The sequence below is a fragment of the Aedes aegypti genome, chromosome 2 (genome assembly GCF_002204515.2).
Source record: "Aedes aegypti strain LVP_AGWG chromosome 2, AaegL5.0 Primary Assembly, whole genome shotgun sequence".
Lineage (NCBI taxonomy): Eukaryota > Metazoa > Arthropoda > Insecta > Diptera > Culicidae > Aedes > Aedes aegypti.
The window spans coordinates 300630269-300645849 of record NC_035108.1 but is presented as its reverse complement, the minus strand read 5'-3'; positions in this window follow the sequence as shown (position 1 = coordinate 300645849).

Here is a 15581-nt window from a genome sequence, read left to right as displayed (position 1 = left end):
AAAGCAACAAGTTCTACTTCTCCAGCAATAGATAGTGTGGAAGCTATGCTTTTTAACCAGTCAGCTGTTTCCTGGTTTTTGCAGACTAGAATTAAATGCCCGGTCCTGAATGAACATTGACCAAATTTAGGTTTCACCATTTCTTTGCGTTGCTGTACAACCTTTGCCAAAATAGCTTTTCGTGTAGCAATTGCTGAGAAGAAAGTTCTACGTCGGGGTAGTCCTTCGGAACGATTCCTACCCTAACGTATTGTACAACGGCACTAAAAGATGGATTACTTCCGCTCTGTATCGTTTCAATTCGTCCAGAGCGTGCATTTGTATTTATTTGTAAACGATTTTGAACCGAAAATTTTCCCGAGATTGGGCGGTTTAATCCGTGTTTTGGTTAAAGAACAGGACACAAATTTTTCTTTTTACGAGGATTTCCATCACTACTGTTAGAACCGTTAAGATCTTCATTACGTGACCGCTTTTCAGAACTCGGCGGCTGACACGGAATTCGAGCGAGGCGATTTGCTTCTTCTGGATCAACTCCAGCATCAATCATTCGCTTATACCGCTTCCGTGCAGCTCCATTCAACTTCGTTTGCTGTTTGTCATCCGTACAAATTGGGTCTGCCACACAAGTCTTAACAACTGGATTTTCAGTTGTCGAACAATCTTCGAGAAGGCTTTTGGTAGTAGTTGACAATATGGTGACGTTGATAACATCTTCGAAGTCGTCGTCGTCTTCATAGTCATCGTCACCATCAATCGAGTATTTAAGATAGATGATGAGCATGATGGAACACTTTCAGCTGAGCAACTATCGACTGCTCCCTCTGTTTCATCAATCTCCATCAGTTTTGCATCGGTAGCACTCATTCTGTTGCTGAAAGCATAGTGTTTTAAACGGAGTTGTGAAATCTAAGTACATTGGATCAAAGAAATTCCACTGCCAGTAGTGAAACAACATATATCATATGTAAACATTGATACTCGTAGAACAACAAATTTTGTTCTGAATCAGAGCCAAGAATGATGGAACTAAGACATATGAACTAAACTGTATCCATTTATTGTATGTTTGGTGGTATTCTTTTCTCCACAAGAGAGGGAAAGTATGTTCAAGGTGGAACGTATAACACTTATTTACTATTGTTAGCATCAATGTATTGTGCACAAAAGTATCACTATCAGAACAAAAATTCACTGTCAGGAAAAAAAAAAAATAAAAAACGTATTTTGTCACAAAATAACTCCAAACCCTACCTTTTTAACACACTTTTCGTTAATCAGTTCACCAAGTAGTATTTGCGATTAAATCTTTCGTTTTCAACGGTAAATCGAGGATAAACACGAGCCGATAACAATCGCTACTGTATCCCGGCAGGGTTGAAGACAAAGATACCCTTAGTCGGGATGGAATTCGAAATTGTGATGGCACTGAAAACATAATGGAAAATCCATGGGAACCATAATCGAAATGGAAAACCGAAATGAAAATGGCATAGAAAACGGAATGAAATGGTATGGAAAACAGATCATAAATTACAGAGGAAACGGTATCAAATTGGCACGGAAAAATAAATGCATTAAAGACAAAAGACAATTTACACCGTCTTCAGCTATAGGCTGCACAGACTGAACATAACTAACATTAGACAACGGACACACGGAACGACCAGTGGACCAGGGATTTGTATAGGGTAGAAGTACCAATTATGGCAATAGTGGAAACAAAAAGAGATTTTTCATATTGTTTCATCAGACTATAATGGCTTATATTCATAGGAATGATTAAACTATTTGTTTTTGATGGTAACTAAACCTTGAAAAGAACATTCGTGCAATAATCTTCGAAAAATTAACATTTGAAAATTTTGCCTCACATATATGTCACCTTCTTAGCAGTTGGCTAAGGGACCTCCGTTACGAAATGTATGTTTTCATCCGGATAAACTGTTTCAACCGATGAATGTATGTTACCTAGTGAGAACAAATGAATAAATTTAGCTGGTATGCAATCAATTCTACTGTTTTAAGTTGGAAATCGTGTTATTTCCACTATGTCGATAACTGGTACAAAGAGTGTATGAGAGCCCAATTATGGCAATACTCTGGAGGCGGTTTGTTTACATTTTTTGATCAGTAAAATAAAAGAATTAAAACTATTTTACGGGTGACTTCCACGACGGGACAATTCGGTAAGGCATTATCTTCATGTTTTGTACTCAATTACTAAGATTTTTCAATCACACGTTCGAAAACGTTCGCGAGTGGAAGATGCTAATTTCATGATAAAGAGGGGTTTTCAGCGATACTCGATTTTTGAATTTTCTCTCTTTTTTCGCTAAAAATTGGCACTGGAAAGGTAATGTGAGATCATTAATACTGTTTTGTATCATAATTTGCATTTACACTACATTTTGACTTCGTTTTCGAAAATTAATTTTCTCCCATGAACCCATTGCAAAAAATTGATTTAACATCTATTTACCCCAAAATTTTTGGAAAATTTTATGAGCGATATCTTCATTACAAATTAACGTTGCATTATCATTCGCTCTTCATGGCGTTTGAGTTCATTTCGTGCAAATATTCGATAGTCCATAATTGGTACACTTTTATGTCGAATGCTAGGAACGCTATTGCCATAATTGGTACAAAGACAACGCTTTTTAAAATCCATTTTTAGAAGCTTAAAGTCAATTTAGTACTAAAACTGTTTAAATCAACAGATTCGCAAGGCTTTAAACTACTAATTGACACCAAAAAGTCATGCTTGCGTTTTAGAAACGCAGTTACAACTTGATTTTTATTACTACTGTTGACATATTGCATCCATAATTGGTACACCTACCCTAGTTATTATTATCCCCTTTCCAATTTTTGACCAAGACATGACAGGTATACTGCTGTCGAAAAAAATTTCCTAGGTAGATTGATTGTGTAGGTACTTGTCTGGTGTTAGTATTTAAGGTAGAGAGATGCGACGATTTCTTCAGTGGATACGAGTAACTGACACTGAAGAAGACTGCAAGTGGTAGTCGAAATACGCGTATCTGTCAAAGATAAGCATTTAGGAGCGGAATTAAAAGGTACACGGTACTCCATCTACTTTTAAGTTTCTCTATTTGAGATTCTGCTCAGAGGATTCGAACATTCACTAAAGAGTAAAAAAATAAATAAAATAAAACACGATATGACAAAAGTAAATAGAAAACGAAATTAAAATGGAATGGAAAAGGTTTGGAAAACGGATTTGGAATGTAACGGAAAACGGAATGAGAACATCATGAAATTTGGAATGGAAATTGAATGGTAAACGATATGGAAATTTAAAGTAACTGGAAGAGGGATGGCATGGCATGGAAAAAGGTGTGAGAAACGGAAAGAAAAGCGAAAAACGAAATGGAATAAGTATTTAAATGGAAACGCGAATTCAAAAATAAAAACGTATTACAAATGCAATAGCAGACGAAATTTAATAAGAAATAGCATGTAAAACAGAAAGAAAATGACATAAACATGATCGGAAATAGAATGGGAAAAGTAGAACAGTATCCGAAAAGAATACAAAATGGAGAATAGAATGGAAAATGAAATGAAGCACGATATGAAAAAAATAAACAGAAAATGGAATGGAAAAGGATTGGAAAACGGAATGAGGATAGCATGGAAACTGTAACTGAAATTGAATGGTGTACGGTATTGAAATTTAAAGTAAACCGAAATATGAATGGCATGGAAGAAGGGTATGAAAAACATGGCATGAAATACTGAACAAAAATTGTAGAAAATAATCGAAATGAAACGGAAAGAAAACTACATGCTAAATTAAATGTAAATATCATAAAAACTATAGAGAATGAATATAATATAATATAAAGGCAAAACGAAATGCTAAATTAAAACCGTAATAGAAAAAGGAAATAGGAAAAGAGTATAGAAAACAAGAAAGTTAAAACAGAATGGAAAGCACGGAAAAGAGAAACAGTAATGGCAGGAAAAACAGAACGAAGATGACCACAGAATGAAAATGGCATGGATATTAAATGCAAGTGTCATTTTTTTATTACCGAAATTGTCATGAGAAAATTAATAAAAATGGCATGAAAAACGAAAAGAAAACAAATTGAAACTAGAATAGAAGACATTATTTCTTAAGAAATGGTTTGTAAAACCAAAAGAAAATAACGTAGAAAGATCGGACATGGAATGGAAGAAGTATTGAAAACGAAATGAAAAGTAGAATCGTAGCCGAGAAAGAAAACAAATTTAAGCGTGGAATGCAAAACGAAATGGAACAAGAATTGAAAATAGAATGAAACACGAAACGAAAAATGAAAATGGAATGGAAAACGGATTGGAAATGTTACGGAAACCGGAATGAAAAATAGCGTTGGAAAATGGAATGGAAATAGGAAAAATGGCAAAATAAATAGCGAAACAGGAATGCCAAAGAAAAACGTGTGAGAAACGGAGAGAAAATGGCATGAAAAAAGGAATAGAAATTGCAAAGAAAAATTAATTAAAACGAATGGAAAACGGAATGAAACCCGCATGCGAAATGGAATGATGAAAGCATTTTAAAATTACAGAGAAGTAAAATGAAAAACTTAATTGGAGAACTTAATTCCAATGGCAGAAACGGCATGGAAAACGGAGCATGCGGGGACATGCATAGTGGAATAAAATGACATGGAAACCAAACATAAAATGCTAGGCATATAAAATCAAAATTGCATGGCAAACTAAAAAGCAAAGAATGGTACTGAATTGGAAATGGCTTGAAAAAGAAAATGATAAAGCAAAGAAAAATGGGAAGGAAATGGCGTGGAAACAAAATGGAAATGGCATGCAAAACAAAATGCAACATAAAGCGAAAAACAGGAAATAAAGTACATGGAAAACGGACTGAAAGTTGCAATGAAACGGCAATGGAATGACAATCGAATGGCAATACAATGACATTCCAATGGAAGGGCAATGGAATACCAATGGAATGTTAATGGAATGCCAATGAAATGTCATTGGAATGCCAATCGAATGCCAATAGAAGGTCAATAAAATGTCAATGGAGTGCCAATGGAATTTCAATGGTATGTCAATGGAATCCCAGTGGAATGCCAATGGAATCTCAATGGAACGGCAATGGAATCACAAGTGAACTGCAATGAAATGTCAATGGAATGGAATTCCAATGTAATGCCAATGGAATGCCAATGTAATGCCAATGTAATGCCAATGTAATGCCAATGGAATGCCAATTGAATGCCGAATGGAATGCCAACTGGAATGATAGTGGAATCTCAATGGAATGACAATGGAATCACAAGTGAACGGCAATAATTTCATTGCCAATAGATGCCAATGCCAATCTATTAGCAAAGGAATGCCAATATAAAGCCAATGGAGTGCCAATGGAATGATAATGGACAGGCATTGCAGAATTCGCTCTCATTTGAGTATTAAGCACGATCAAATCAAGCAAAGAAAAACATCCCATCTGTTGCGGTCCACGATCGTCATTGTATCGCAAGGTGTAACAAGTCTGATAAATGGAAGCAGCGAGCGAGAGCCCCAAAGAGAGAACGATGATAAAATCTATGTTTCTCGCTTGTTTACCGTTGGGGATAGGTATTTTTCTTTACTGGCACGATAAACAATCCACGAACTTCCAATAGCAATAGTGTCCCCCAGGCTTGGAACATGTTTAAAGGGGTTTTATTATGCACTACTATCTCCCCAATCTGATCAAAATTGTAGCAATATACGATAAACAGTCTCTCATAATGTGCAGCATGTTATGATAGTTACAGAGAGCGATACGTGAGAGATTCTCTCAATTTTCTCAGGATTCAATCCCTAATAATGGAATGCCAGTGGAATTCCAATGGAATGCCAGTGGAATTCCAATGGAATGCCAGTGGAATGCCAATGGAATGCTAATGGAATGCCAATGGAATGCCAATGGAATGTTAATGGAATTCCAAAAGAATGCCGAATGGAATGCCAAAAGAATGCCAATAGAAGGCCAACGGAAGGCCTATGGATTTCCAATGGAAGCCCAATGGGATGCCAATGAAATGTCAGTGGTTAGCCAATGTAATGCCAATGTAATGCCAACAAAATGACAATGGAATGCCACTGGAATGCCAATGTAATGCAAATGAAAAGCCAATGGAATGCCAATGATATGGCAATGGAATGTTAATAAAATGTCAAAAGAATGCCGAATGGAATGCCAATGGAATGTCAATGAAATGCCAATGATATGACAATGGAATGTCAAAAGAATGCCGAATGGAATGCCAAAGGAATGCCAAAGGAATGCCATAGGAATGCGAATGGAATGCCAACGTAATGCCAATAGAAGACCTATGGAACTCCAATTGAAGCCCAATGGGATGCTAATGTAATGCCAATGGAATGTCAATAAAATATAATTCCAATGAAATGTCAATTGAATACCAATTAAATGCCAATTGAATGTCAATGGTATAGGCACAGAAAATAAGAATAACAATGGAATGAAAAATAAAAAAACAATAAAAATAAAATAGAAATGAGCTTGACAATGGAAGTATCTTGGAAAACGAAATATACATGCCATGAAAAACGAAAAGGAAAAAGTATGGAAAATTTAATGACAAAACGAAATTAAAGTGATTACAAAATGATAAATATAATAAGAACTAGCATGTCAAACAGAATGGAAAATATGAAATGGAAAACGAAATATGAAAAAAAAATGGAAAACGAAATGGAATAAAAATGATAAATTGAATGGTGAATAGAATGGAATGCGATGTGGAAATATAATGGAACCGGAACAAGAATGGCATAAAAAAAGGTGCAAGAAACGGAGATCAATTGGTATAATATACGGAATACAAATGCGTCAAATAGAATGAACAACTATACTTAGTTAGCATTAGAAATGGTTTGAAAACGACATAAAAGACGGAGCAAATGGAACATGACAAATGGAATGAAATGACATGGTAGTTGGACAAAAAATGAAGGAGTATGAAATCAAAAATGCATGGAAAACTGAATAGAAAAGGCATAGAAAACTGAAATGGGAATGGCTTGGAAAGCAAAATGAAAAAGAAGGAAAAATTGAATGGTATGACATTAAAACAGAAAAGCAATGCACATATACAATGTTCTACAATATTTTAGAACATATGACTTTACATACAGTTATTTTGGTTGTTCTAGCAAATTTCTCTTTTTCGCTTTCTTTACCATATAAATTTCAGTTCATGGTGAATTTACCCTAAAGCGTTTATTTGTTATAAATACTTTGTATTAAACACTTTGAAAACTTTCAATTTCGCACATTTTTGCTGGAGCCACCTAAGAGCTATCTCGATTATTTTTCAATTTATGGACGATTATCGAAAAAAACATATTATTTTTAAAATTTTGTTTATCTCTTCAAACAAAAAACATCCCTACAGAGTTGTGTTTGATCCTTCGACCTTGACGCTTGCTCCTGAGCAGTGCATCAAGAAAGCCCGAGCAGTTGTCAGTTTTTTTCCCTCTCGGGTCGCGCGCCTATTTTTCCTGACTGCTTTCATATAGCCGAGCAAACAAGTGAAGCTGAAAGTGGATTGTGGCTGCTCAATCAAGGATGAAGGATCATTTGGTAAGCTCGTTTCATGCTACTATTTCTAATCTATTAAATATGTATGACTGCACATTTAATTGTTACAACGGTGGGACGTAAATATGATTTTTCAACAAACTATGAATGGTTCGTCACTGTGAGTGTCGACATAAACTCTGATTCATGAATTATTCAAATTTTACCTTATTTTTTAACCACCCCTTTCTTTTTACCTTTATTTTTGTAATAAAAAAAACTTTGAATTGTTCGACACTACAAGTGTAGACTTGTGACAGGTTCACTTTATTCAACAAACTTTGGGTGGTTCGCCACTGTAAGTGTCGGCATAAGAATGAGAGTGTTTTTGAAGCTCCAGCCAATCGAGTTTTTTATTTCTTTTCAAAAAAGTAAAATATAATAACATATGCTGACAGCTGTAGGAATGTAGCATTTAGGTATTTGTTCTACAAAACTTTGAATGGTTCGTCACATCAAGTGTCGGCATAATTTTCCTGTACATAGAAATTGTTCATATCAAATGAAAATATTATATTTATATATAAACATGTTTATATCTCACAAATAATTATTTATCATGGTCTAAACGCTTATAAAAGTGAATCCTGTGACCCAACGATCCTCCCCATTAACAAACATCCCTCCCAGTAACCTTTGTGGAGATGCAGAGGCAAACACGGTCTCCAAATAGCAAAGGTTACACACTAACATTCTTTCCCCCAATCCCACCTGACTGCAAGGACGTGGCCTGCGCCGTTATTGACCCTGTATTAATAGAGGCACTGAATTATGCACACACAATTATCGGCAATCCCAGCCGTACTTCTAGTTGATTCTTTGTGCATTACTGACTTCGAAAACAACCATTTTTTCGACGAAAATCTCTGATAATTCTATAACCATAAGAGAGAGGACAGTAGTTTCTTCGGCAAAAGTTGCGCAATCAAAAGTTCTAAAAGTGCTCGTTACAAAGTTTTTGCAAGAAATTATCGTATAAAAAGTTATCATGAAAAACTGATTTCATGTACCACCCTAACTTATTTGTTTAAAAAAAAATCATAACTCGAGATAGAAATTTGAGTTCTTCGGCAAAGTTGCTCCAAATTGGTTGTTCTAAAACATTGTAGAACATTGTATAGGACTAAATGCGTCAACAAAAAAGTTTATATTCTGATTTTGTAAACCATGCGGGCCACCCTAATTTCACATCGCTGAAAAAAAATATCTGAAGAATATGGAGAAACTGGCACGGTAAATGGCTGGGCATGGCGTACCATTGGTACCTCGCGTACCTACAGGAATAAAATAGACCCCATTGTGTGGTCCTTAGCCTCTTGCCCAGCAACTCCTATCCCTACCTCCTCGTGGTACTGGCCGGGGTACGAGTAACCTTGGGGAAGATCGGGTAACCAACCCCCGGTGGGAACTTTGGTCGTATGCTGACAGGGAAGGGGGGGTTTGCTTCTGCAAACCTTGAGCGTCTGTACTCCATGTTAGGAGCGGCTCACAACAGCGTCTGTTCCCCATGTCAGGGGCGGCTGATCATCGTCCGAGTGCCAGAGAAGGACTCTAAGCTAAACTGCGCACTATGGCCCTCCGAACATATAGGGGGAATGGTCCTCCGGAAATCTAGGGGGTTGGTGTCAGGCCCTGCAAGCCAGCCGTAAAAATACACCAGCACAGGAACGTCAACGAGAGAATACGGACCGGAACAATCGGCAAAGACCACAGCGACGAAAATGGACTTGCGATTGGAAACTCGGTACGTGGAACTGCAAATCTCTCAACTTCATCGGAAGCACACGCATACTCTCCGATGTACTGAAGATCCGCGGTTTCGACATCGTAGCGCTGCAGGAGGTGTGCTGGACAGGTTCGATGGTGCGAACGTTTAGAGGTAATCATACCATCTACCAGAGCTGCGGCAACACACGTGAGCTGGGAACAGCTTTTATAGTGATGGGTGATATGCAGAGGCGCGTGATCGGGTGGTGGCCGATCAACGAAAGAATGTGCAAGTTGAGGCTCAAAGGCCGGTTCTTCAACTTCAGCATCATAAACGTGCATAGCCCTCACTCCGGAAGCACTGATGATGACAAGGACGCATTTTACGCGCAGCTCGAACGCGAATACGACCGCTGCCCAAGCCACGACGTCAAGATCATCATAGGAGACTTAAACGCTCAGGTTGGCCAGGAGGAGGAGTTCAGACCGACGATTGGAAAGTTCAGCGCCCACCGGCTGACGAACGAGAACGGCCTACGACTGATAGATTTTGCCGCCTCCAAGAACATGGCCATTCGCAGCACCTACTTCCAGCACAGCCTCCCGTATCGATACACCTGGAGATCACCACTGCAGACGGAATCACAAATCGACCACGTTTTGATCGATGGACGGCACTTCTCCGATATTACCGACGTCAGAACCTATCGTGGCGCTAACATTGACTCCGACCACTACCTGGTGATGGTGAAACTGCGCCAAAAACTATCCGTCATTAACAATGTACGGTATCGACGCCCGCCTCGGTATAACTTAGCGCGACTGGCCCAACCGAACGTCGCTGCCGCATACGCGCAGCATCTCGAGGTAGCGTTGCCGGAAGAGGGCGAGCTTGACGAAGCCCCTCTTGAGGACTGCTGGAGCAACATAAAAGCAGCCATCAACAACGCAGCCGAGAGCATCGTCGGGTACGTGGAAAGGAGGACATGTGACGATTGGTTCGACGATGAATGCAGGCAGGTTTTGGAGGAGAAGGATGCAGCGCGGGCTGCAATGCTGCAGCAAGGAACGCGACAAAACGTGGAGCGATATAAAAGAAAACGAAAGCAGCAAACCCGCCTATTCCGGGACAAAAAGCGCCGCCTGGAAGAAGCGGAATGTGAAGAAATGGAACAGCTGCATCGTTCACAAGAAACGCGAAAGTTCTACGAGAAGCTTAACGCATCCCGAAAAGGCTTCGTGCCGCGAGCCGAAATGTGTAGGGATAAGGACGGAAGCATCTTGACGGACGGACGTGAGGTGATTGAAAGGTGGAGGCAGCACTACGATGAACACCTGAATGGCACGGAGAACACAGGCGCCGAGGGTCACGTCAGCGGAGGAAGTGGCTACGTCAGCACGGCGGATGAAGGAAACCAACCTGCCCCCACATTGAGGGAAGTTAAGGATGCCATCAACCAGCTCAAGAATAACAAGGCCGCTGGTAAGGATGGTATTGGAGCTGAACTTATCAAAATGGGCCCGGAGAGGTTGGCAGCCTGTCTGCACCGGCTGATTGTCAGAATCTGGGAAACGGAACAGCTGCCGGAGGAGTGGAAGCAAGGGGTCATATGCCCCATCTACAAGAAGGGCGACAAACTGGAATGTGAAAACTATCGTGCGATCACTATCCTGAATGCCGCCTACAAAGTGCTATCCCAGATTATCTTCCGTCGTCTATCACCAATAACAAATGAGTTTGTGGGAAGTTATCAAGCTGGTTTCATCAACGGCCGCTCGACAACGGACCAAATCTTCACTGTACGGCAAATCCTCCAGAAATGCCGTGAATACCAAGTCCCAACGCATCACTTGTTCATCGATTTCAAAGCGGCTTATGATAGCATCGACCGCGAAGAGCTATGGAAAATAATGGACGAGTACAGCTTTCCCGGGAAGCTCACAAGACTAATAAGAGCAACGATGGACGGTGTGCAGAATAGCGTGAAGATTTCGGGTGAACATTCCAGTTCGTTCGAATCCCGCCGGGGACTTCGACAGGGTGATGGACTTTCGTGCCTGCTGTTCAACATCGCGCTAGAAGGTGTCATGCGGAGAGCCGGGTTCAATAACCGAGGTACGATTTTCACAAGATCCAGCCAATTTGTTTGCTTCGCGGATGATATGGATATTGTCGGCAGAACATTTGGAACGGTGGCAGACCTGTACACCCGCCTGAAACGTGAAGCGACAAAAGTCGGCCTGATGGTGAATGCGTCAAAAACAAAGTACATGCTGATAGGCGGAACCGAGCGCGACAGAGCCCGCCTGGGAAGCAGTGTTACGATAGACGGGGATACTTTTGAGGTGGTTGATGAGTTCGTCTACCTCGGATCCTTGTTAACGGCTGATAACAACGTTAGTCGTGAAATACGGAGACGCATCATCAGTGGAAGTCGCGCCTACTATGGGCTCCAGAAGAAGCTGCGGTCGAGAAAGATTCACCCTCGCACCAAATGTACCATGTACAAAACGCTTATAAGACCGGTGGTCCTCTATGGACATGAAGCATGGACCATGCTGGAAGAGGACCTGCAAGCACTTGGAGTGTTCGAACGAAGGGTGCTTAGGACGATCTTTGGCGGAGTACAGGAAAACGGTGTGTGGCGGCGGAGAATGAACCACGAGCTCGCTAGGCTCTTCGGCGAACCCAGTATCCAGAAGGTTGCGAAAGCCGGAAGGGTGCGCTGGGCAGGGCATGTTGCAAGACTACCGGACAACAATCCTGCAAAGATGGTGTTTGCGTCGAATCCGGTTGGCACAAGAAGGCGAGGAGCACAGCGAGCGAGGTGGCTTGATCAGGTGCAACAAGATCTGGAGAACGTGGGCCAAAATCGAAGTTGGAGAGACACAGCCATGGACCGAGTAAATTGGCGTAACATCGTTAACGAGGTTTTATCAAATTAATTGATGTAATACCAACTAAATAAAAATAATGGAGAAACTTTACCGAAGACACCATATATCTAAAATTGACGGATTAGGCGCAATCATTGGTGTCTTCCTAGATATGGCTTAGGGACCAATGTGCAATGGAATGTCAATGGAATGGATATAGAATGGCAGATAATGGATGACAATGGAGTGGCAAAGGAATGCCAATAGAAATCGAAATGGCATAGAAAAAAATAAATTTAGATCCTGTGGAAAATGAAAGGAAGTGACACAATAAAGGCATGGAAAGTAAAATGGAAATGGCATGAAAAATTGAACTAAAGTAGCAACGAAACATAATGGCTTGGAAAACATAATGGGAAAGACATTTGAAACAAAAATGGAAACGGTATTTGGAACATAATGAAAAAAGAGAAAAAATGGCATTGCAAATAGAATGATGAGAATATGGAAAATTAAAAATGTAAATGGGATAAAAAAAAAAGAAAAATGTAAAACGGAATGGAAATGGCATAGAAAACGGATTCAAACTGGAATGAAGAACTGAACCGAAATGTCATGGAAAACGATGTGTAAATGGCATGTAAATCAAAATGGAAATTGAATGAAATTGACATATGAAAAAAATCGGCACAAAAGCAGAATCAAAGTGGCTTCGATATTGTAATGGAATAATAATTATATGGCAATGAAAATATAAGGAAATGAAAACATCAAGCAGTATTATGCATTACACTAATTTTCATCAGAAATCATACTGGGCTACAGCACGTTTTGCTGAGAAAATGTTTTCTTCGTAAACCTTCTGTGGAAAACCAACGTTATTCAAGATCCGATTCCAACAACGTAAATATTCCTGTTGGGGAAACTTTCTACCACACCTCCTAAAAGCAAAAAGGGCCATAGCATAGCGTAAAATCCACAGACCATAACGTAGGCAAAATCAACAATTATGGAAACGCTATCCCACAAAGCACTTCGAGGGAAAGCGACCTAGCTAGATGGATTCTGGGCGCTTGTTCTAAGAGAGCAGCAAACAGGCGAAAGTCATATCCAGTTGCATGATGCTCAAAAACACCCATGGAGGGGTGCGCTTAGAAGAGTTTGAGATACGGTAGTTATGCGAAACCGCAATTAGCACATATGCCGTTGTTTTCCTGATGTCTCAGCCAATGAGTTCATGGAATAGAATGGAAGGACCTGCCCGAGGCATTACCCGGAACGAACCAAAGTTAGTATGGCAGCACCAGTATCCAACGCCCGCCACGAGTAAAGGCTACCCGAGTAAGAACTTACCATTGTTTTATATTCAAACACCATAAAACCAGAGGCCTTCCTTAGCCGAGTGGTTACCCGAGGAGGAAATAATAACTCAAATAAATTTTGAAACAATTAAAAATACTTCATTTTGGTATTCTATAGCTATTGATGACAGCTGGAGGTATTGCAAATTTCACTTTTATATGAAAATCCATCAAGTATTATTTAGGCATTACAATACCTGATCTAGTTATCGGCTTGGTATTTGTAGAATATGCATGAGGTATTATTTGGGGTATTTTACCTCTTATGCAGGGCTCATTCATACCTCATTCAGGTTGTATGTATTGGAAATTATCTGGTATGGAATACATCAATTTAGTATTCAGTAGTTATTTTCTTCTACTCGGGTAGAGTCCACGGCTACAAAGCCATGCTTGTCTGGGTTCGATTCCCGGTCGGTGCAGGATCTTTTCGTTATGGAAATTTCCTTGACTTTCCTGGGCATAGAGTATAATCGTACCTGCCACACGATATACGAATGCGAAATTGGCAAACTTTGGCAAAGAAAGCTCTCAGTTAATAGCTGTGGAAGTGCTCATAAGAACACTAAGCTGAGAAGCAGGCTCTGTCCCAGTGAGGACGTTGATGCCAAGAAGAATAAGAAGAAGAATAAAAAGAAAAACCAATGGTGTACAGTAAAGTCTATACATTTTTTGTTGCATGTTCCAGAAAAGCTGGAACATTTATTATTCTCATTGGAAATTTACAATTGTATTTTATAATATACAAAAACTTTTTTAAGTTTCTCTTGTTTTTCGGAATATTTGAGGAAAACGAATTTGAATTTTTTACTTCAATTCATTTTTTCATACAACTTAGTTCGGCCAAAAAACAAGCCAATCTTCTACGAACCATGCCATTTTTCTGTTGCATGGTAAAATCATCTAGTAATATCGTTTCTAGAAAAAGAGTAGATTTGTTTCAGTATAGTTAACTCCAAACTGACCAAAATCTCACTCCGAATCTCAAAAGCGTTTGAGTCGCTCATTTTATTGTTGGGTGGAATTTCAATCATACTTCAACCGAAAATTAATTTCAAGGAAGATAGTTGAAAACAATGGACTAAAGATTTAAAAAAAAACTATTGTTCTGTATTAAGTGCAACAAAAAAAATAGTTTTTTAAGGTTATCGTTTAGTAAAAATATTAGAATAAAAACTAAGAACCCTTGTAGATATCCGCGGTTACAAAAAATCTCGTTGGTGTCTTTTACGCTATTGTTTCAAAGTATTTAAGGTGATTATAGAACGAAGCCACTTCTCAAATTTTCAAGAGCACAAGACTTGAGAACCAAACTGCGCTCCGCGTTGAAAATCTATCAAATTGGTCACCACCAGCAAGCAAGTAATTTGATTGGTTTTCAACGCGAACTGTTGTCAGATACTCTCGTCTTGTGCACTTGAAATTTTAAAGTTTGACTTCGATTTAAAATCTCCTTAAACAAATTCGGGCAAGAGTCATCAATCATATTCTAAGGACAATTTCCTGTGCATTATGATTTATTCATTTAACGGGTCGTCCATAAACCACGTGGTCGTGGTCGGGGAGGGCATGGTCAACCAAGTGGTTTCATCGAATTAAATAAAATGTTGTTTTGGCGTGTAATAATGTGAGCTGTGATCATTTATTTGTTTATTTTATACAAATATTCCTCAAGAAACCCTTGCCGTACAGAACACCGCGTAACAAAACTGACATTTTTGGGTGTCTCAAGGATCAAATTATGTCTTCTTCTGTCTTATGTCTGAGAACAGAGCCTGCTTCTCAGCTTCATATGAGCACTTCCACAGTTATTAACTGAGAGCATTCTTTGCCGAAATTGCCATTTTCGCATTCGTATATCGTGTGGCAGGTACGATTATGCTCTATGCCCAGGGAAATCAAAAAAATTCCCATTACGAAAAAATCGTGGACCGACTAGGATTCAAACCCAGACACCTTCAGCATGGCTTTGCTTTGTAGCTGCGGACTCTAACCAC